Source organism: Callospermophilus lateralis, chromosome 2 (genome assembly GCF_048772815.1).
Source record: "Callospermophilus lateralis isolate mCalLat2 chromosome 2, mCalLat2.hap1, whole genome shotgun sequence".
Taxonomy (NCBI): domain Eukaryota; kingdom Metazoa; phylum Chordata; class Mammalia; order Rodentia; family Sciuridae; genus Callospermophilus; species Callospermophilus lateralis.
The window spans coordinates 124,828,840-124,854,363 of NC_135306.1; positions in this window are offsets into that span (position 1 = coordinate 124,828,840).

The window sequence follows — 25,524 nt, forward strand, 5'->3', positions numbered from 1 at the left end:
GGAACATTTATTATCTCATAGTTTCTGTTGGTCAGGAATATGACTCTAAATTAACTGGGTATCTGTGGCTCAGGTTGTTTCATGAACTTACAGTCAAGCTCTTGGTCAAGGTTATCAGCATCTCAAGATCTGACTGGAGCTGAAAGATTCACTTCCAGGATTTTTCATGTGGTTGTGGAAGACTTCAGTTCTTCCCTGGCTGTTGGCCAATTCTTTGTCACATGAATCTCTCCTTAGGCTGTCCAAGTGTTCTCATAGATGATAAGTAGCTTCTCCCAGAGTGAACAACCTAAAAGAGAACAGGGAGAGTAAGTGAAAGTGCTCCCGAGATGGAAGTCCTAGACTTTTGTAAACAAACTACAGAACTGACACACCACCACTTATGTCATAGCCTATTCATTAGAAGCCAGTCATTAAATTCTACCTAAACTCAAGGGAAAGGGGCTTCACAAAGTGAGAATACCAGAGTTGAGGATCATCAGAACCATTTTAGAGGCTTCCCACCACATTTCAGGCATTACTGTGTAGATAGCAGGATCCCTGAGAACTGGCTTGTGTGGTAAATAATGAAAATACATTTGTGTTATACTTAGAGATGTCAGGAATGCTGATTAAGTGCCACCTTGGAAATGAATTCTATAATATGAGCCACTATGGAATTATTACAATCCTAATGTTTTAAACATCTGGAAACACATTGAAATCATGGGTATAATTAAATTAGAGCCAAGGCTAGCTTGTACAATCTAAATTCTCATACCAAATTAGATCTCCAAAGATTTCAGAATGTATACAAAGATTATTTTTAAAAATTGTCATAACAATGTGTTTTTATAAACAGGAGCTATAAAAATACTTCTCAGAATATAAACAAATTAAAGTAGAATATTTTGAATACATACCTAGCATACATGCCTTATCTTGATATTAAATGTTAGTAAAGAGAATCCTAATTCTAATTTTTTAAAAATTCAAACTTTTAAAGTAGTATCAGGCTTAGTAGGTATTATCTCAGTGCCAGCACCTTAGGCCCCAAATAAAACAAATGAAGTAAATATTTATGCCCTGTTAATGTCTTACTTAGTGTCTAGAAAACTTTTAGCAAGAGTTTTTGTACAAGCCATGAGATATACTGGTAGTTAACTGTAAGATTCGGACTAAATAAGGGGAAGTAGTAAGGAACTCTGTGAGGGAAATAGTCAGAAATCAAGCCCAAACAAGTCATCACAAATTTGGTTTCATTCTCTGTTTTTCGTGGAAATCAAGCCATACCTTGAGTGATGAACGAAGCAAGGTATGACTTTGGAAATATGTATAGAACTTTGGAAATGTCAGTGTTAGATATCAATTTGGGTGATTTTAATGGGGGAAGCCTGTCGGTGAGATGAAAAAAGTTTCAGCCCTGCTTGTTCTGCAATCTCAGTGATGAATCTTTCTCAAAGTCATTATCTGGCCCCTTCACTTTGATTTAAATACTACAAAATGTGAGGATTCTGGCTGGATCCTGAGCCTTCTTGGCTTCTTTACCTATAGCTTCTCCAGAATATTCTCACTTTCTTAATATTCGACTTTTGATCAACTGAACTTGTCTTTTCACTTTCTTAATATTGTCTTTTGATGAACTGAAGTTATTAAATCTAACATTGGATTTTTCATGTAAATTTTAGAATTGACTTGTAAATTTCTTCAAAATAATATGGCTGTATTTTTTATTTTTGAAATTATAACCAATGTATATATCATGTTGGGGAGAATTACCATCTTAACAATATTATATCTTATAAATAATGACTGTTATATTTGTCGAAATATTTGTTTTTCTAAAAAATATCTGTTAGTTTTGGTATAGCAGACTCGAACATCTTTTTTAAATTTTATTTATAGATAATTCATGTTTTAATGCCCTCTTAAACAGTTTTATTTTATATTTTAATCACACATTGATATAATACAAAGTATAATATATTGTCTTTATTGATATTGCATCTAGCAAATTTTCTAACATTACTTGTTAGATATAATAAGATTATATTTTGGATTTTATATTGATAAAATTTTATTATCTGAAAATAATCAGTTTATATCTTCATTTCCAATTCTCTAATATATATTATATATACATATACATATGTATTATTATATGTATTATATTACATTAATATAACATAGTTTATATACTATATAATGTATTATTATATGTTTATGTGTATATATGGCCTCTTGCACTGGTCAGGACTTCTAATATAATGAGAACTAGAAATTAAATAATAAGCATTTATTCTCATTCTTGCTCTCCATAGGATGACTTCAATATGACATATTAAAGATGATTTTGCTATTGGTTTGTGTGGATTTAGTACATTCCCTTATGTTCAAAGTTTCCTAAGCGTTTTAAATCAAGAACTTCAAAATCAGCTAAAATCAGTTTTGAATTTTATCAAATGCTTTTCTACATCATTTGGTTTATTATATTAATTTTGTGGTCAAATGCATAGATTGTTTTTCAAGTGTTAAGTCATACTTTCATATCATAATACACCTAATTTGTGTATGATAACTTTGATTTGTTTTATCAGAAGTTTAGTGACAGTTATTTTTGATTATTGAAACTTATTCTATAATTTTCTTTACCCTTTATGTTATGTTGATGATATTTATTCTTTTAATGTTTTAGAGATTAACTGTTAAGTCATTAGGTCCAGAATTTTCTTTGTAATAATTTTTTTTACTTCAACATCTATATTAACAATAAAAATTCTACAATTTTTCTATTTCTTTCTAAGTCAAGTATAGTTAATTTTATTTTTCAAAAACTTTTTATATTAGGTCTAACTTTTCATTTTTATGTTTAAAAATATTCCATACTACCTTTTTGATGTCTGCAGGATCTGTTGCAACAGATTTTTTGCAGTGCCTATGTTGGTAATTTGTGTTTTTATCATTTTTACCCAGGGGGCCTATCAATTTTATTCTTTCAAAAACAATAATTTTTGGCTTCATTAATGTTTATTTATTTTCTATTTCATTAGGTTCTTATTTTATCATTTCTTCTTTCTGATTTCTTAGAGTTTATTTTTCTCTCTTCATTAAATGAATAATTAAACCGCAGATGTTCAACTTTCCCTCTTGTTTAATGTATTACACTTAAGACTATAGAATTTCCTCCAAGCACAGCTTTAGCTGAATCTCATGAATTTTTCTGTTGTAGTTTTTTTTCCCTTCATCATAGTCTATTCTTATCTTTTTAGTCCCTGAAACTTTTAAAATGGAACAACAGCCTTTGTGTTAAAAATAAAGCAATACAGAACAAATATTAGAGAAAAATTTTAGGCTCTGGGTACCCACACAAAAGGACTTTTTCTTTTAACAGGCTATTAGACCTTAGTGGAAAACAACTTTAATTCAAGTAGCAATTAAGCCGATTTGAAACAGAAATTTAATTTTAGGATTCAGATTGTTTTTATTGTTACTTTTATTCCTGGGGTAGGTAGCTCTTATGTGTCCCTACTGTAAGCCAAAGGTATTTGCCAGCAGACCTCCACCTTGACAAGACCTGAATACCAATGTTAGTTTCCACAGTACCGTGAACATACTTTATATAAATAGAGATATGAAGAATTGTGCTCTATTTGTGTAATAAGAATTATAATGCATTCCTCTGTCATGTATTTAAAAAATAAAATCAATTAAATATTAAAAAAAATTTACTCCCAATACCTAGGATGAAACAACTTAGACGTATAATAGGCAATAATAATAGGCAACCTATAATAACAATAATAATGTGTGTGTGTGTGAAATTGCTGAATCAGTTTTCCAAAATAATTGTGCCATTATATATTTCTATTTACTGTGCAGAAAATTCTTAATACTCCTTTTTTTTTTCAATATCATATATGAGTAAACATTTTAATTTTAAGCATTTCAGCTTGTATGTAATGGTTTCTCATTGTGCTTTTGATTTACATTTTCCTAGGAATTAATTTTGCAGAATTATATATTTTTTTTCATATATATATATATAAAGAAAGTGCTGTGAGGCTTGTTGGTTTGTAGAATGCTATTCTGTGAACTGGCAAAATGTCTAGAGTTTGCCATCAGCGCCTAATATTTCATTATTCTTCTTGCTACTTTAGTCTTGGCATCTTGGGATATTTGCTTTGTGTATGCCTTCAAACATATATCTTAAAGAATGTTATCCACTGTGTTTTTCTGATATATATTAATCCTCTATAGACTAAAGCAGATATCCCAACCAGCCTTCTTTGACAGAGTTGTCAAAATTAATCTTTTCAAATCACAGATGAAATCAGAACACTTTCCTAACAGGCTCTCCTTAAAGTTTTTCAGAGTGATTAGAGTAAAACCCAAAATTCTTATGAAAACCAACAAGGCCTCCCATAGCTAGCTTCTGCTTATCATCCAATCTCATATAATACTGTTTTTTATCTTTTTTACCATGTTCCAGCCACCAACACCTTCTTTCAGATCTCAAACACACCAAATTCCTACCTGCCTTGGAGGTTTTGTTCATTTTCCCTTGAAAACATTTCTATCCCAGAAAGTCATGTAGATGATAATCTTTTTGTTTTCCAGGACTGTACTCAAATGTCATCTCTTCAGAAAGGCCCTTCTCTGACCATTCAGGCCTAGTACATAGCACAATTTGAAAGGACATTGTTCATTTTTTCTTTTGGTACTGGGGATTAAACTCGGGGACACTCAACCACTGAGCCACATATTCAGCCCTATTTTTAAATTTTATTTAGAGACAGGGTCTTACTGAGTTGCTTAATGCCTTGCTTTTGGTGAGGCTGGCTTTGAACTCTTGATCCTCCTACCTCAGCCTTCCCAGCTGGGATAACAGGTCTGCGCCACCATGCCTGGCAGGGACATTATTCATTTATAGTCTATATAGATGGCACTGGCTGGGAAGTTCACAGCCTGGCAAAGCTTTAATTGTCCATCCTGGAACACCCTGTGTAAAATTGCTCTCCCATTACTCTAAAGCACAGAACCTTATCATCATCTGAAATTAACAGTTTATTCTTTTACTTTATAGAATGTGTACTTTAATCCCTCTGTAGTCTGGCTGGCCACAATTCACGAGCCACTTATCAAGCAGAAATGAACTTTATTCTTAGAACACATACTCCGCACCACAGGAGCTCTTCAGGAATTCCCTCAGAGCCCAACTGCCACCACCGGCTTCCCACCAGCCTCTCAACCCCCCACTCCTCGTGCTCTTGAGGCCGATTGGCTGGGTTGCATGGGCGGAGTCAAAAGAGTCCCCCAATGAGCAGCTCCATTGTCTGAAAGGGCGGGGAAACAGCCCAATGAGCATCACCACAGAGGAGCCAATCTGCTGGCAGCTGGGAATTTGCTGGGGCCCCTTGGGCTGTGGCTCTCAACAAATCCCAAGAGAGCAGGCACTTCCTACTATTTTCTGCTATAGTCATTGAATTTACAAAAGAACTGAAACATAGTTGGGCATTTCATTTGTATGTGTAGATGAATTAGGGGTACTAGGGGTGCCTCCATGCAGGTCATAGGTCATGTCCCCCATTTTGTTTACTCTGCCCCTTTAGGGCCCTGGTAGCCCATATGGGCTTCTAGAATCAGATACTAGGCACTTAATAAGTATATGTTGAATAAAAATAATAAAAAGATACAGTAATTAAGATAATAGCCATATAAGGATAGATAGATTAATGGAACAGAAGAGATATCAAAAAGAGAACACAGAAATGCAAATACAATATTTTAAAAAAGTCATGTAATTGAAAACAACATGAATGTTTTATCAATTAATGAAATTGGAGAAACTAGAGATTTGTATGGGAAAAGGTGACCCTTTATCCCTAACTTACCCATATATAAAAATTAATTTAAGATGGATCAGAACCCCGCATGTGAAAGCTAAAACTGCCAAGCTTCCGGAAGAAAACATAGCAGAACAGCTATAAGACTGGGGATATAAAAAAGATTTCTTACACAGGAAGCCAAAAGTAGTAGCCACAGGAGAAGACATGACAAACTGAACATTAACAAAATGGAAATTATTCATCAAAGATACCATTAAGAAAGTGAACAGGCAAGCTGTAGCTGAAAGAAAGTATGTACAGTACCTGATAAGGATGTCATATCCAGAATACATAAAGAAAAATAAAAACAATTCTAATTATAAAATATAAATTGAAGTGATTTTAAAATTACTTCACAAAATAAAGTATCCAAAAGACCCGACAAACATAAAAATGTTCTCAACAACACTAGTTATCAGGGAAATGCAAATTAAAAACATAATAATATCAAGCCCACATTCATCCGAATGACTAAAACTTAAATGGCTGACAACACCAAGTGAGTTTCCAAGAATTTGAAATAAATAGAAATTTTAAAAATAACATTCTCAAAGTTAAAGTAACCCTATACATTCATTAACAAGATAATGGATAATGATGCGAACGTCTCACAGACAACAGATACCTGCAACAACAAAGAGGAAATCTCAAAACATTAAGTTAAATGAAAGAATTCAGAAAAGTAGTAATATGTGATTCTTTCTATGTGAAGGTCTAGAACAGACAAAACTGCTCTTTAGACTTGTTGATTGGAAAAATGCACAAGTGATTCCATGAACGTTTATTTAAGAACAACTGAGTTATGCAATTAAAATTTGTGTATTTTAAAGCATGTAAGTTACAATTCATTAACAATTAGACTAAAGAAAAGGGAGGAAATATGCACTGAATGAAAGAATAGAGAAATTATTTAATACACAAAAAATAAATGTTTAACAAAGACTATAATACTGTACATTTTGTCTTTAGAATCACATTTATTTCAGTTCAATTTCAAACATGTTTTAATGCTGTGTATTTTTTAAAATCATAACTATATATGCTAGTGAACCAACATCAGTATCTATTTAGAATTTCAAGCCCAAATTCTAAACTCCTTTAACTGAATAAAGAAGAAAGGCACGATTTCTACTCTACAAACAACAGAAATTGCCCCAGTGTCAGATGCCAACAGACTATCTCATACTGTGGACAGGAATTTTGAACCCAAAATAACAGCAAAATGACGTTTCCTTCTGGTTTCATGAGATAAACAGCTTAACATACTAAATAAGTTATACAAATTCTTATCTTGGATAGCCACAAAAATGGAACATATTTATAAACCATGCTTTGTATGTTTCATATTCTTCTTTATGGATTTCAAATTCTGTCATTTCCTTCTTACTATATCTCTCACATTTACCTCCTACTTCTCAACTCCCAGTGTCCAATCATAATTCAAGATCTTGAACCTCATTTCTCATGGACAATGAAGATATTTTAATAAAGAATGATGGTGACACTTTCCCCAAATTATTGTCTGATTCTGCTTCCAATAACAGCATCCATAGATTGAGGGGCTTTTTGACTGACCCAACTAAAGCTTCTATTATGATCCATGATATTAAACCCCTGCCCATTTTGTTCTGCGTCTTATTCTATGATATTGTTTTCCAACCTTTTTCTGTGTCATTTTTTCCATGATACCTTCTACTGTGCTCTACAATTCAAGGCAGTGACTGGTGCCTTCCACTCAGCCTTCCTGGATTTGTCTAGTATTCTATCCTCAGGAGGAACCTACTGTCCTGACAGATACTATAAATAAAGGGTCACCTAATGTTGTTTTGTCTCTCTAAGTCCACACTCTACCTTTGCAGCTGGCCTCTGGACTCAGGAGGCTGACCTCTTTAACTGTGTCATTCACAGTTTCTCATTCTCTAGCTTCTTGTTTGACTTTGTAAGTGAATTGTATTATCCAGACATTAGTGAGAGGTGGGGAGTCTTCTTTATGGGGTATTGTAGTGGCTACATTCCTCTGAGGCCATCATTAGTGAAGTATCTCTTCTCCTTTTTTAAAAATTTGTTTTGATAAATTTTGTTAATAACTACCTCTCTTGCCCCTTTTGGGCCAAAGTATAGTAGAACTTTCCAGCTATTTCTTGTCCCAGGGTTTCTCTGTGGGTTCCTACAACTTGCCCATAGGCTTTCAAATGATCTCTTCACACAATTTTCTTTGTTCTCCTCTTTTTAGTATAACATCTCCCTAGACCATGACTAACACCCTGTTTAATGTAAAGAATGGAAAGTGAATATGTACCCATCTCAGACTACATGCTTTCCTAGACTTTAAAGTAACTTGTCTCTTCTGTACTTGTGGAGGGTATTTGTACAGTGTAGTAACCAGGCAGTATGAAATCTATCTCTCATTGTGTTACACAGCTTAATAAAACCTAAGAGTCTGGGTTCCAAATTCATTGGTGATTTGGAGCACAAAACCAGAAGGGACTTTAGTATAGAACCCTGATTCTCAGTGGTATCCTTTGGAACTGGATAGGAGCCTATGCTGGGACTGATGGAAAAGCTGAGCAGACCTGATTCTAGCTCCCCATTGACCCCCTCTGCATCCCATTGACCCCCTCTGCATGAGCAGCTCCACTTTGATCTGTTTTATAGATTGAGATTTTATAAACATTTGAGTTTGAAGAAGTAATTATGGGGAGGGAGGGCAAAGTGTTGGGGAGTGATATTCACCAAATTATATTGTTATATTGTGTGCCTCTATGACTATGCAACAATGAATCCCATCATTATGTACAACTATAATGTACCAATAAAAAATGTGGAAGAAAAACTACTTTAAACTAGTGATATAAAGTATTTTCATTTTACAGGTGAGAAAACCAAATATAAAATTTATGGATAGCCATTATGAGAAACAAAACACAGATGAGTGCCTTCTTCACTTTTAAGCTATAATTTTAATAGTCTGCATGATCTCATTATCACCCAATAATCTCTGTGAATTTGAGATTATTTGTTTTATAGGCTGAATTAGGTTCCCTCTAAATTTTATATGTTGAAATCCTTATCTCCAGTGCCTCAGAATGAGGTATTTTGAGATGGAGTCTTGGGGTTTTTAGTCCTCGTTCCCTGCAGGAGAGATAGGGAGAACACACCTCGGCCAGGATGAGCCAAGAAAGGAGAGGGCCGACTGACTGCCAGCACCCAGCCCTCCCTCACCAGAGGACAATCAGACGGGTCAGGGAGACCAGTCAGGGCTGTAGCTCCTTTATTGAGGAAGCACACACAGCTAATGTAAGGCACAGGATCTAATCAGGATAAAGGTCAGCAGGGTGAGGAGAATTCATGTGTACACCCATTCTACAGGCAGCAAGGTGAGACACGAGCTGTCCACGAGGGCAGAAGGGTTCTGAGCCTATCCTAGAGGTGGTCTGAGTTTTCATCTCAACCCACGGTAATGCCTTCTGGCTGATTGCCAGGTGCCATCTTAGCCATGTGCAGCTCCAAGACCAGGAAGTAAGCATCAGTCTGCAAGTTAGGTTTCCTTTTCTCCATCAGAGGTTTCTATTTCTCTGATGTGACGTGCCCTACAATGGGGCTTTCAACAGATAATTAAGGTTAATTGAAGTTACTAGGGGGTCCTAATCAATGTGACTGGTATCCTTATAAGAAGATGAAATGGGGGCACAAATGCAGGGGAGACCATGTGAGGACATGGCAAGAAGGCAACTCTCAATAACCAAAGAAAGCTCCAAAGAAACTGACCTGCCAGTACCTTGATCTTAGGCTTCCAACATCCAGAATTGTGAAGAAATAAATTTCTATTTTTTAAGACATTTTGTCTGTGATGCTTTGCTGTGGCAGCCCAAGGTGACCAACTGCCACTTAAGTGTGCATGCTTGGGGAAAATCACCCCCTCGCTGAGCAGCATTTTTTTTTTAACCAGGAAAAGTAAAAGATAAAACAAATATTTGTGCAGTTTTATTATGTGCCATACTTCTGCACTTTGCCTGTATGATTTCATGTAATCCTCACAAATAGCTTCTCTGTTTTATGGGTAAGCAAACCACAGAACCATTCTGCCTCAGCTTCCCAAGGCTACACACCTGCTAAATGTTAGAGCCTAGATTCAAACCTAGGCAATTTGCCTCTAAAGTTCATATTACAGACTTCCAAGTGCCTTGTAAGAGTATTGTGTGGTAGCGTTTGGTCTCAGTCTCAGGTGGTGACAGAAAGGGCCTGAACTCCCTCTATTCCCTTGGAGACAACAAATCAGTAAGTCTGAACGCTTTTACTCTTTGAGGTTTGGTTCTCTCAAATCATCCAAGACCAGAGATATTTCAACCCATTATTTACTTGTAGTAAATAAACTTTTTTTTCTTTTATTGTGGGAAGTCATATATTTTAAAAATTAATATATAACAACTGTACATTATGATATTTTGATACCTGTATACAATGTGTAATGATAAAATCCTAGTAATTAGTATATCCATCACCTCTAACATTCATTATTTCTTGGTGGTAGAAACATTCAAACTTCTTTCTTATAGCTACTTTGAAATATACACTAAATTGTTGTTAATTACAGTCACCACAGTGTGTTATAGAATGGTTTTAGCCAGTCTGCCCTCCTGACTGAGATGCTAAGACATGGAGCCCAGTGCCTGCGTGTGATGTACCTGATGTGTCACTCACATAACAGCCTGCGGGTTAAAGGGTGATGGAGAGAGGAGAGATATTGCAGCACAGCAACCACATACTCTAACATTAAGCATCCTGGTTTATAAACATCAATTAGACATACCCTACATGAGGTATAACATGGAAAAAGTCACACAATGGACCTTGAAGAACAATAGAATTTTCACAATTAGAAGTTAGGGGAAGGGCGTTTGGGAAGTGAAGGTACAAATAAGGGCTAGGGTGTGAACAGAGGTTTTTTTGGGTGAGAATACCTTTCTGAACTGTCCACCACTTCTCTCGCATACCTGTTTTTCATCTGGCTGCGACAGAGCACTGAATTGGCTTAGGGAATAGTGGTCTGTCTAAATTGAGGATGCTCAGGTGAGTTTGGGGGGGGGAAAATGAAGAGCTAGCCAAATTTAATTTGTATAGAATTTGGTAGTGAGAGGGAAGCATGTGAAGGTTTTTGAGCACTGGAGATTCGTGACCAACTCAGAGTTATCAGAAGGTTAATGTGGTGTAGTGTATGTGTGCAGTACAGGGGGGTGGGTGAAAGAGGGAGGCCAACTGTGCTGAGTAAATGGGATATGCTCCCCAGGGGGGCAGTGTTCTTGTGTGTGGTTCACAGATAGCCCTCAGTTGTCAGACTTGCCTTGGTTAGTCTCACCTTCAGAGAAGTATATTGGCCAAGTAAAACACCTGGCAGTAGCAGCTCACTTTCAATGACTAATATTTGTGTGGGTATAGATTGACCCAACTCAGGTTAACTATGAAGAGTCATTCTACCTTCTGAGCTTCCCACTGGATGGGTAGTGGGCTTAAGCTGTCCATGGACCTGATCGTTGCATGGCTTCTCAGCTCCATTTTTCTCTATTCCATTGAGGATGATTCCCAGAGCACTCCTTAATGAACATGCTGCACCCTAAAATCCATGTCAGAGTCAGGTTTTCTAGTGAACCCAATCTGTGACATTAGCCAGAACATGATTATCCTAGTCTAGACAAGGACCAATTAGGTTCTAAATTAGAACCTAAAATTAGAATAGTGTCATCTGCAATAGAAGGATCAGAAATAAAGAAGGAATCAAGTTCTCTGTGGAACAGATTTTCTGTCATTTAGATGTTGTTGGGAATTCTGTAATTAGGATTCACTAGGATCGACTGCATGAGATTGCAAAAATTACTCAGCCTCTTCTATATGTGAAAACATGAATGAGTGAATAAACCAATGAGTACATCAATGAGTGAATCAATAAGTGAAACAGATGTGGCTTGTCCATTTATAGTCCCATGAATAGAATGCATTCAGAAATACGATTTTACTCCTCGCAGGGCTAGAGTCACAAGCCCCAGAAGAGCAGCCGGGCTGTCCTTGTTCTCACATCTGATTCTGTCGCACTTGTGTATACAAAGACCATGATGAGAAAAGCAGTGCAGAGCATTTCCAATGAGATATTTATTATGCTACAAATGCAAGTCCCATGAATGCTAATCAGGGATACGAGCTATACTGAATACGTACATTTTACCACAGTCCACTGCCAGCTGGGAAGCATTAAATGACCTTTCATTTCCCATTTAAAACACCAGGTTTATAAAAGATTACACTGAAATCTTCACCTGATGAAATCCAAATATTCATAACAGTGAATCAGGAAAATTTTTTCAACATTTAGATTTTTATGAATTAGTACAAAGTTTTAAAAATGATAAAAAGAATTTGTCATCTTATTCTTTGGTAGTTTGTCTAAAAATAGACAACAAATAAAACTTGGATAACTTTATATGCTATTAGTTTTTTTTTTTAGTCAAGAAAAGATAATTTAGACTATGTCCTAATTTCTACACTGATGCTGGCAGTTTCCTTCCTGAAGTATGACCATAGCTCAGACAAAATAATCCTTAGCACTAAACTGTACCTAATTGCTAAAGAAAATTTATTTTTACTGAGAATGTTATCCTTATCAATACCATCATAATTAATTCTACAAATATTTGTTGAAGGCTAACCATGTACCCAATACTTGTTAGTCATAGGGTAAGGCTATGAAGAAATAAAAGTGCCCAAGTAGAGAAAGGAAGGGAGAAAACAAGAAGGGGTAACAAAAAGAAGGAATTCTTAACAGTGTCATTCTTCCTGAGAGTTAAAATGACATGAGAACCAACAGGTATCCATTGGATTTTATATCTTGAACATGATAAGTCACTTTTGAAGAGCAGCTTCTACAGGGTAGAGACCAGGGTGTGGTGGTTTCGTATGAAGGGAAGGCCGTGGACACAGTGGTGCTGATGCGCTTTCAAGGAGCTTGATGAAAGGGAAGGGAAAATTCACAAGCGGTGACTTGGGGAAAGGAATCCAAGCAAAGAAAGAAAGTCTCCCCTTGACCCCTGTATGTGAGAGAACTGATATATGTAGACAGAATACAGAACATACAGGAGGGAGATGAGATAAATGAAGAGGAGGGGTTCTCCAGGAGGCAGCTGGGGATGGTACTTTAAGGGCAGGTATTAGAACAATGAAAACCATAATAATAAAGATAATGCTGATGCTAACTAATAATACTGATCCCTATGTGCTGTACCTGCCTATGTATTCCAAATGTTATTTAACTTTCCCCTGAACATTGTTACATATGTACAATTAGAAACTCATTTTTGTAGCTTAGAAAAAATGAGACACACAGAGAAGTGCAGATGTAAGCAAGTTTTTAGGTGGAGAAAGAAATCAGTGTCTACTACTATAAGACTAACTTAAGCTGTGTAAAGCAGAATGTGAATAAACCTGCTGAGAATGAGAAGGAATCTGATACAGAGAAAAGTTGAGATTAAATTGTGTAGTTTAGAAAGAGTGGTGAAGGACTCTGGAGTGGGCTCTGACCAGAAATCTCCTTCACTTAGCTGAGCAATTTTCTTCAGCAATGCTTGGCTCCTAGGAGCAAAGGAGGTGGAGACCTGGCTTTGAAACCTCTCACGGTCTCTCTCTGGACCTCCAAGAGTATCTAGCATCCTAAGGGACATCAGTGTTTACATAATGGTCTATAGAATATTCCATCATCATAGTTCTTTGAAACTTTGGCCATTTTATGAACCAAATTGTGAACTTCATTCACATAATATATATTCTTGGACTTCATTAATGTTTGCAGTAACTTAAATCCTCCATCTTTCCCTCATCTATGAAATTCTTCCTATCTAGCCCAAGTTCAATCATTTTAATTATTTATGCATATTGGTTAAACTACTGCCTCCCTGTGTTTTTACACCAATTTCTCTGTCTGGTATATATATTTCTGCTAATTTTTGCCTTGCAAAAGCTTTCCTAGATATCAAATATAACTCAATCTCACCTCCTATAGGAAGCCCTTCTTGACTATCCTTGTTTCTAAGGATTTTTATAATTGTGTATTTCCATATGCTGCCTTCCCTAGCACTTTACATGATTTCTCATGTCTTGCAAAGTGGTTATTAGTTTATCTTCTGGTCTCTCTCACAATTAAATCATGAGGCTCTTGAAACCTGGGATTGTGTTTTTGTTTAATATTTATATAAATACAACTTAGCATAGTGACTTGAATAAAGCAATTGCTTGATAAATTCTTAAAAGGTATGATCAATTTCTTTTTAACATCCACTCAAGACTACACAAATATTCCTCTGCTCAATATTCCTTAAGAACTTGAAAATAAAATTTTGAATACAGTTATGCACTCATTGTATAAGGCTTTAATGAAACTAGACTAATTGTTTTAATTTTCAATAATCTACACAAGCATCCCACAGTCTTGGTCTGGTACTTATCCTCTTATTTATGATTTCTTTGACAGTGCTGTATGGGAAATATCTCCATATTAACATGAGTGATGTTAGCAATGGACTGAAAATGCTACTCTACTTCAAGGAAAATATATTTTTTAAGAGCATCACTTTTAGATTCCAAAGCTTTGTGTTAAGCTTTCCAACCCAGAGAAATTAAATGAGATCTGACAGGGACCTGCTTCATTCTCTGTATTATTCATATCTTGGTGTTGCTCAAATCTATTCTCTGTGGAGTTAGAACATTGTTTTTGTTATTTTGGTGTTTAAAAACCGTGATAAGCAGCTGTCTTTAAGAGTAAAACTTTCACTGATTGAACAGTTATGTAGTATTTCTAAGACAAAAGTAACAGAATTGGAGTGACAATTCCATACACAGAAGTGTTGAGAAGCTATGGTAGTTTATGAGGGAGCTGCCCACCATTCCTTTCCCTCCCTCCATAATAGCTGACAAAATGGATCACCATTTGTAGTTTCAGGCCAAAGACCTTAGCTAACACTGTCCTCCAACATCTATCTCACAGCTTTTCCCCCTTCAGAAAGGTTTATTTGACTTTGGTTGAATTAATTTCCTCTTTTCTGAGGTCCTATAGCTCCCCATTCATTACCCTACCTATCAAAGCACTTAAGATTGTAATTAGATTTTTTTTTTTTTTTTGTACTAAGGTTTTCTACCACTGAGCTACATCTCCGAACATTTTGTTTTGTTTTTGAGTCATGGTATTGCTAAGTTGCCCAGACTGGCCTTGAATTTGCAATCCTCCTGCATCAGCTTCCCAAGTTACTGGGATTACAGATGTACACATGGAACATGGCTTGGCCCATTGTATCTGACTTCTGGCAGACTTATTTTTCTCCCTCCCAAACTATCAGCTTCTTTAGGTCATGGGTCATGTCTTATTTGAATTTTCATTTTTTGATCTTAACAGGAGGCTTAGAACATAGTAAGTACTGAATGAATATGAATGGGTTGATAGATGGATAGATACATGGATGGGAGGAAGGCAAGAGGAAAGAAGGTAGGAATGAAGGAAGGAAGAAGTTTGCCTCTTCCCTTTCTGCAATGGAGGCAGGGGACATGGTGGAGCTATGTAGGTGGTTTCTGGTTAAGAATGTCATCCTTTTGTCTGGCTACCACTTGTTTCCATGATGTGTATGCTTCCCATGTATAGTAGAATCCCTACAGCAATTAGCCCTACCACATAACTCAATCCTTCAAAAAATCATGTATCCGTAAACTTATGTGCAGAGCTCACAGAGAGATGGCCCTTTTGACACAAGAAAACTCCAGTTCTAATGTCACTGAGCTGCCTGCAGATGTCACTCAGAGATAAGGCCACTAGCTTTGCACCTGTCTTTCTTCTCTCTTGTCCATTCTTTCCACAGATAAATATACAGCAAGAGAATAAGTGTTCTGTTGTCTATTGATGCAAGGCCTTATTCTATGTACTATATTTTTTATTACCTTATCTCACACTCATGCAGTATCAAGATGAGGCTATTCTGTAACTTTTACAGACAAGGAACTGAGGGCTAGCTACATTATTTAAAAGCAGTTGGATTCCCTGAAAGTTGCACCAGTTTTAGCTTCAAGCATTGGCCCAACCCCATTTGCCAAGGTATTACCTTAGGCAAGCTGTTTACTCTCTCTAATACTCAGTTTTTTTTTTTTATTCTGAAACTGATGATGATAAATTCCTGCATTATAAAGGAGTTGGGACGGTTAAAGTTAACATAAAAAAACAGCTATCCCAGTGCTAGGACAAAGCTAGTATTAAACAGATCTACATTAATATGCAAACTTATTGATAGTCTAACTTCATTCTAATCAAAAGCCAACCCAACTCCAGTTCCTGAAGCCCATGTCCTCAGCCCTCTACAATTTCAGCTGGCCTCCCTAAATACACTAGGATATGGGGATTTAGTGCATAAATTGTCATTAATGGCTATGACTGTGGGGCTGCTTGTTGTAGTGCAAGGCAGACAGAATTTAAAATGTGAATAAACATTAGTCTCCTCTCAGATACTTATCAAGATGGTCTTGATCTGGTGATTTAAGTTCTACAACCTTTTGTTTCCTCACCTGTAAACAATGATAATACAATGATACAAAGATATGTGATGAGACTACTTATGCAAAAAGATTTGCAATAATATTTTAGTATTTTTCACATCACTGCTATCCCTTCTATATGCAGTGTTTATACAATAATCATGCCAAGATCTTTCTATACATTGTGTTATTTAAATCTCATAAAACCCTTAATATAATGATCTTTACTATTCAATATTTACAAGTACAGAAATTAAAGCTTAAGAAGTTTAAATAACTTTTTCAAGATAAAACACCTATTAAGTGATAAAGTTGGTATTTGACCAAAATCTTCATATTCCATGACCTGAACATGCTACTCTGTTGCCTATAAGTTGGTAAACAAAGACACTCACTATACAAAGAATAAAAGAAAGACATGACATGATGGCAGTAGTCAATTGCATAATGAAACTGAATGTGTCATACGTGTATGAAGGCATTTGGAAATTTTTTCAAGATCTCATACTGCAGCTGTTTCTCCCTGCATTAGCAAGAACTGTGGGTAATTATGAGCATCTTGCCATCATTCACCTTGGCAGGTCCACTTCTAAGACACACATGCCAAGATCTGCGAGAGTGTGGGCATTGATGGAGTCAGTGTTAGGCACTGGGAGGGCCTCTACTATGATTCACACATAAGTGGATTAGAAACCTGCTTTGCCATCTTTGGCTATGGCAAATGTTCTATGCCTCATTTCCTTAGTCTATAAAATGGGAATGACTGGACATCAATTATTGCATTAACCTGACAGTACCATCAGTGACTCATAAGCCAAAAACTTTCTAAGAAGATATCTGAAAGACCAGGACAAGACTTCAATCTTTCACTAATCAGTGAGGCCCAACTTATGACTAAAATATCCACATTGATCTGAGACTTGTTTAATGAAAGGCAGAATAGTCAACCTAAGGGGGAAAACAATCCCATACATGACTTAACCTGTGGAATATACAGGTTCCTTAATAGCCCCATAGAATATGGTGTACTTGAGAAATACCCATAAATGAGTACACTGTCAGGATGAGATATTATATGACAATTTTTCCTCCTTTGTGTGTGCTTGCCTATGTGTATATCAGTTTTTGCTTCATCAGGACATCAGTGCTTATTAACCTGAATCAGTTCATTGCATGATCTTGCTCCCATCTCACCAGATGCAGCAGGGAGAGAGCCTCTACAGGAGCCTTCAGACTGCTGTAGAGTCAGGCTTACTCCCTTTGTTCAGAGTCAAGACTCACAAAGGAGCATCTGGAATTCACTCATAGGTCTGCGTGCAGGAGAAAATGTGTTAGCAATAAGGTGTTCCTATATTTCTGGTCTTAGAAGTGGAGAGTTGTCATGGGGTTTCAACAGCTTCCCATGTTCCTTGCCACAGGAAGAGAATGTGCTTGTCCTACATCTTCTGTTGTTGTGACAGTTGTTTTTTCACTGGCTAATGCCAGTCTTCTGTGTATTTTAGCAAGCATGAGTCAGTTTCCCAGGGTCTGATTACCTCGAGGCACTGACCCAATCATGACTCTGAGTCTTCAAAGCAGAGGGCTCTGTCCAGTGGCATTTTCTTGGAATGCACTATTTCCCCACACACATAAGCATGCCCCCACCTCCCCAACACACAGCATGTGCATTTTGGATAAGGGAAATAAGTGTTGTTGGGGAACTGCTTGAGTGCCATGGAATGGAATTTTGGAATCCATCATCAGCTTGCAAGCACCCAGAAAATTACAAGAGAATGTGCTCTTAAAAGAGAAAAATATTTTTTTTTCTTCTCTCCCTAGCCAGCTCATGGAAAAAGTGATTTATACTAATACTTCTCAGCATCTCTTTCTTCAGCCTTGTTCCCGCTTCCTGATTCCTCAGGTCTGTGTGAACCAGATTGAATCCCAGTGTTGCAATGAAACTTCATTCCATAAAATTCGTCTGAATGTTTTAGTCTGACTCAATCATTTTCCAATTCTGGAAGTCAGTGAACTGTGATACGCTCAGTGCACACACGTCTACACTACATCCCAGGACAGATGGCCATGTGGATGAATGAGTGAAGACTTTTTCTTATGCGACAGTCCATATCTTCAAATTCAGAAGAGTACAGAGACAGTACACTTATGGAAGTTCAGTTAGACACATTTTTTTTCTTCTTAAAATTTGTCCCCCTCACTTACCAGCTTTCTTTTATCAACCTCTTTGAATTTACTTACATAAAAACACAAGTACATAAAAAATTTCCAAAGATTTCATAGGGGAGATAGAAGACATTTACCTCACATGTCTCATAGCCAATATCTGGAAGAAAAGACATGACGTAGACTTTTTTTGGTGGGGGGTACTAGGGACTGAACTCAGGGGTACTCAACTATTGAGCCACATCCCCAGCCCTCTTTTGTATTTTTTTTAAAATTTAGAGACAGGGTCTCACTGAGTGGCTTAGCGCCTCACCATTGCTGAGACTGGCTTTGAACCCATGATCCTCCTGTCTCAGCCTCCTGAGCCGCTGGGATTACAGGTGTGTGCCAATATACCTGGCCATGACATAGCACTTTTAAAAAATTTTTTTGTTCAAGTTCTTTCTTAGCCAGGGACCCTGGGGCCATAGGCAGGGAGTGTTACTTTCTCCCCTTCAAGTAGCATTATTGTTACCTCATCAATGCTCCTTCTCTTCCTCCCATATTTTTCTCAGGAATTTTAAATCCTCCAGTCCTTTTGGGAGGATTTATATCCCATCTTAAGAAACTTACAAGTAATTTGCCAACAGGGCTGAGCTTGCTGTGTGAGAAATTCTTAACAGCTTCTAAGAGTCAAAGGGCACTGATATTGGTCATTACAAATATAGGGGTTACAGTCCTCCTGATACTAAAGTCCTCAAATGCTCAAGTCCTTTAATCAAAAGGCATTGTATTTGCATATAACCTATACATACCTCCCGCATACTTTAAATCATCTCTAGATTACTTGTAGTATCTAACACAATGCAAATGCTATATAAATATCTGCTATATTATTGTTATACGACAAGAAGAAAGAGTCTATATGTTCACTACAGGTACATTTTTTCCCCAGTTATTGTAAATCTATGGTTGACTGAATCCATGGTGTCAGCTTTTCATCATTGTGATGGAACTTTGAAGAAGAAAAATTTATTTTGGCTCATGGTTTCAGAATTTAGTCATTATTGACTGATTCCATTGCTCTGGGCCCATGGTGAGGCAGAACAGTATGGCAGAAATCATAGCAGAGAGAAGCTGCTCACCTCACGGTAGCCAGGAAGCAGAGAGAGCAAGTAGGGAGTGGCTATAGGGAAGGTGAACCCTTCCTGGGCATATCCCTCAGTGACCCACCTCATCTAGTCATGCCCACCTCTCTACAGTTACCACCCTGTTAGTCTGTGTAAGCTAGGATGGACTGATCAGGTGATAGCTCTCATAATGTAATCATTTCACCTCTGAATATTCCTTCATTAACACTGGAGCTTTTGGGGAATGCCTCATATCTAAACCATAATATCCATAAATGCAGAACTTGTGGATACAGAAGGCTAAGTGTACACTTATTTTTGTTCTTATGAAGTAATATAAAGTCACAGAATGAGGAAGTTTCTTTTTGAAACACTTAGAAAATCCTTATAAAAATAAAATTCAGGCTTTCATTTTTTATAGAGGTCTAGCTAGAAATAGTGTTCTTTACCCTTCTGTGGAATGACTGGTTAATTATATTCAATAATGGAAAAGTATCTTAAAAAGCTAGTGTGCTATGTCATAACCATTTATCACCAATAATATTATGAAAAAAGAAAAAATTCATCATAGTTGGTGGTCCACATTTTGGAAAACTCTGGCTATAGTTGCCTATGTTTTTCAGAAGGAAGATGTGATTAAGGTTAATTTACTCAGGCACTGGAATTACACCTTCCATTTGGTCATATAAATGATTTAGAGGGATGGATGCTTTATCAGTCAGGGTCCAGCTGGGAAGGGAAATCACTCTAGCTCTTCAAGTAGAGTTAATTTAATAGTAGAAATAGGTTATGCAGTGTCAGAAAAGCCAAAAGTGAGACAACCTAGAGATTAGTAGCAGCAGGAAGATAACAAAAGGGGTCATGCCAGACTCTACATACCAGGGTAGTCAGGAAAGTGCGAGAAGGGTATGGTTTGCTAGATGAGAGATGGGGGTAGAGCTTGATAAGATCTTGAGCCATGGCAAAGGTGTAATTTAGGCCAGACACCAAAAGAAGACACCAAAAGAAGAAGAGAGAAAGAGGGAGGAAAAGAAATGCCCTGGGTCTGGGGATATAGCTCAGTTGGTAGACTGCTTGCCTCACATGCACAGTCCCTGGCTTCAATCCCCAGTACCACGAGAGAGAGAGAGAGAGAGAGAGAGAGAGAGAGAGAGAGAGAGAGAGAGAGATATGCCTGGTCTCTCCCTTCCCTTGCCCTGAAATATTCCACTCTTGCCACCAAATGCTCAAACTTACCAGGAGACCAGAAGGAAGAGGTTCTAGGAAATGTGGCTCCCTATAATATGAGGCACAGGCAGGGAAGGACAAGAAACAGACCTGAAAGAAAACAGACTGCTGATCTTAATCATCATTAAAGATCATCTTAATAACCTGCATTTGAACCAACCAGAGGCTAACAGGACATGAGTGAATGGCATTTAGGAGGGACCTAGTCACAGACTTTCCTCAATTCCTTCGCCACTCTATTGAACTCCTCATCACACCCATCCTTACTCTTTTTTTCTTGTTTCTCAAAGAAATAAATTTCCCTTGTTAATATGAGTCTCAGATCGCATCCTGACATAGTTTGCTCCATCAATTAACCCAAGTGTTATCCCCTCTAGCACTGCACTTTCCTCTTTATTTTTTCAGCTAAGATTCATTAAAGAGAAACATACACTTTTTCCCCATTTATTATTACTCATTTTAATCTAATTTTTGTTATTATAGATTTTAAATCTGGCAAAGGGTTAACAATAACACATCTTACCAAATCCAATGGCACTCCTCCTTACAAAACTTGACTGTTGAGTTTGATTCTCTTTGATCTCTCTTTCATGTTTTTTTTTTAAATTTTTTCATATTGGGGATTGAATCCAGTAGTACTTTACCACTGAGCTACATCCTAATCTTTAAAATTTTTGTTTGAGACAGATTCTTACTAAGTTGCTTAGGGACTTGGTAAATTACTGAGGCTGGCCTTGAACTTATGTCCTCCCATTTTAGCCTCCCTAGTCTCTAAGATTACAGTCATGCACCACTATGCCAGATTCAAATTTTTTCCTAACATGTATTTTTGAGACTATTTCCTCCAAATTTTCTCCTTTCTTAAATAGAAGGAGGACTAAAATTCTTGATTGGAAAAGGACAAGAAGAGAAAAGCAATGCTAGGAAGAGAATAGACAACTCTTTCTTGGGAAGAAGTGGGAAGGTAGGTTTCAATGTTCCCAACAATGTCCTGGTTCAAAAATTGTCCTCAACAATGTCCTGGTTCTTTTGTGCCAACTAAAAGAACATGAGTGACTGTAAGATTTCTGGTAAAACTGCCACTATGTTTCTCCTGAAAATGAAAGGAAATATAGACATTCATATAGTTCATATAGTGGATACTACTACAAATCAGCTCCTATATGTATGTAATCTTCATAATGCAATGGAGCTTGGCTGGGTATGATAACCCCTTAATATCTCCACCAGTGTCTGAAAAGGGTCTTCTATAGCTTTGTAACAAAGGACTGAAATATTAGAAGGAATTAAGTTCTTCCGTGGGAGTTTTAGTGACACTAATGAATGCCCACTCCTACAGAGGCCAGTCTACCCAGTCGTTTGGGTTCCAGAATTTCTTTCTACAAGGTCTGTAGCCTCCATCAATCATCTCATACTGTATCCAAGCCAGCTGGCTGGAATTTGAATTCCTCTGTCATTCCTACTCAGATCTGTTTCTTTGGACTCAGCCCTATTTTAAGTATTTCATGGTTCATCTCATACAGAGATTATCCAGAGCATGTCTCTGACATCCAGTCACCGTTCTGTCTCTGCCCTGCCCTTCTGAATCAGACCTCTGTTTTTGAACCTTGAGGCTTTGCTATGAGCCTCAGTAGCCATACTTTCTTAGGATCAAACATTCCTTCCCCTGGCGGTGCTACCTCACGCCTGCTGATTGTCTCCTCTGACATCTTCCTGTGTACAATGGGGTGAGAGAACATGGATGGGAGCAAACTGCACAATGGGTAAAACTTTCTCTTAAAAGACGGGTTCCATGTGGCTGAATACTTCTTATACAGTTAATCAGTTAATTAATCTATATTATGGAGCCTCTACCTATACAGCCTGCAACCATGCCAAACGCCATGGAGGAGGCAAAAGAATACTCACAAATCCAAACTCTAAAGACCTAATTGGTAGGTGAATAAACAAGTGACAATAACTGAAAAGTAGTTGGACCTTATTTAAATCTAGACTTTGTTACTGTGTGACTTTGAGACTTATACAGGTGAAGAACTTGACTTTCCTATACAATATGAAAGCAAAATCTATCCTTTTGGATTACTGTGAAGATTTTATAAGAAGATGAATAAGAAAAAACCTGGTGAATATAGTGAAAAACTTTGATTATCTTAAAATACTTTTTAGTTGTCAATGTATTTTTATTTTATTTATTTATATGCAGTGCTGAGAATTGAACCCAGTGCTTCACACATGCTAGGCAAGTGCTCTACCGCTGAGCCACCACCACAACCCCCAAAACTTTGATTTTTTTCCATTGCTTCAGCATGGTTCATTCACATACTAAAACCCAATGGATATTTGAAACAGGAAATTCTATGCTCCTAATTAGTTATACAGGTGGTAGAAAATCTACAAAGACCACAAGAGGCTGGAGAGGCACTTCAGAGATTGGCAGCAATAGGAAGTCACTACTATGCCTTTGCTGTGGGGGAAGAGTCTTTGTGAAAGATGGAAACAGAGTGGGCATATGGAGGCAGGGGACAGAGCCACAGAGAAGCTGCCCCTATTGCTAAAGAAGGAGCCCTTGACACAGAGGGAGAGAAGAAATACTCTGTTTTTTCCTCTCTTCATCTTCTCCACTCATATCTACAGGGAAACCTTCCCATTAACTGAACCCACTTTCCTTGGAAATGGGAATGTAGCTGGTGTGGTTCATCCTCTGGTCTGCAGCTCCTTCCTGCAATGTAGGTGCACAAAGTAAGGGCTTGGAGAAGATTTAAGGGTAAACACACCAAGCATGAGTGCAGACACTTGTCTTGGGGGAGTGTAGTGCTTCAGGATGACTGATGTGTGTGCTGGAGAAAGGCACCACACTGCTGGGGACAGAAGGCCATGTTGGGGTGTCAGGAGGAGTAAGTCTCAGCCAGTAGCAAGTGATCATTTTGATAGGCAATAGCGAATCATTGTCGATTACTCAATAAGAATGACAACAGGATAAGTATAATATCTAAACCAAGGCCTTGCAAGCATTTATTGTGTTTAGACCCAAATAGGTTAAATACTTTTTAAACATTTTATTAATCTGACAAAAATTGTATGCATTTATCATGTAAAACAGGTTAAAATATTTTGAAATATACATTGTGGAATGGCTAACCAATGAACTAATCAACATGTGGATTATGTCACATACTTAATAATTTTTCTGTTGTGAGAATACCTAAAATTTACTCTCTTAGCAACTGTCAAGAATGCATAGGAATAAGACAGACATTATTACCCTATGTAAGGGAATGATTGCACAAATGATGTGACTCTACATCATATACAACCAGAGAAATGAAAAGTTGTGCTCCATTTGGGTATAATGAGTCAAAATGCATTCTGGTGTCATTTTCAACTAATCAGAACAAATAAAAAATTTGACAAAATACCCGAACAGACACTTCATCAACGAGAAACAGATGGCAAATAAGCATATGTAAATATTATTGAAGAATTGCCAATGAAAACAACAATGAAATGCCACTACACACCTATTAGAATGTCCAAAATACAAACTACTGAACCCACCAATTGCCAATGAGAATGTGCAGCAATAGGAACTCTTATTTTTTGTTAATGAGGATACAAAATAGTACAGATACTTTGAAAGATAATTTGACGATTTCTTATGAGACTAATGTAGACTTAACATACAAACCAGCAACTGTACTTCTTCGTATTTGTCAAAACAAGTAAAAAACTAAGTCCACACAAAAACCTGCACATGAATATTCCTAACAACCTTATTTATTATTGCCAATACTTGGAAGCAACCAATATATCTTTCAATAGGTGAATGGATAAATAAACTATGTTACATTCAACTTGATACTATTTAGCAGTAAAAAGAAATGATTTATCAAGCCATGAAAATACAAGGAGAAACATTAAATATTACTGAGTGAAAGAAGTCACTCTGAAAAGGCTTCATACTGTATATATGATTCCAACTATATGATGCTCTGGAAAAGGAAAAATATAGACTGGTCATTGACAGGGATTATAGGGTAGGGAGGGATGAACAGAGGATGAATAGGTGGACATAGAGAATTTTTAGGGCAATAAAAATACTCTTTATGCTACTCTAACATGTCCAAACCCACAAAAAGTCTAACACCAAATATAAGTCTTATATAAACTATTGATTTGGGTGATAGTGATCTGCCCATATATTCATGGATTATAACAAAGGTACCACTTAGGTATGAGCTGTTATGTGGGAGCCAGGGAAAACTGGAAATATCTGACCCTTCTGCTCAATTTTGCTGGGAACCTTAAACTCCCCCCAAAAATGAATTCTGTTTTAAAAAGAGATAATTGACTCCCTCTCTTGGCCTTGATTATCTTGTAACTGCTACCCCAGGCATAAAAAACAGAATTTTTTTCTATTGCCAAAAAAAGGACTGGTTGTTTTAAAAAGGTATTTTGTTGAGATAAAATTTACATACAATAAAATGCACCCATTGTAAATGTTAAAAAAGAATGCATTACATTGTTATTAACTATATTTATCATCTTATATGATATGTTTTGAAATTATTGCTCTTAACTAACTGAAACTTTGTACCCTTTGACAAACA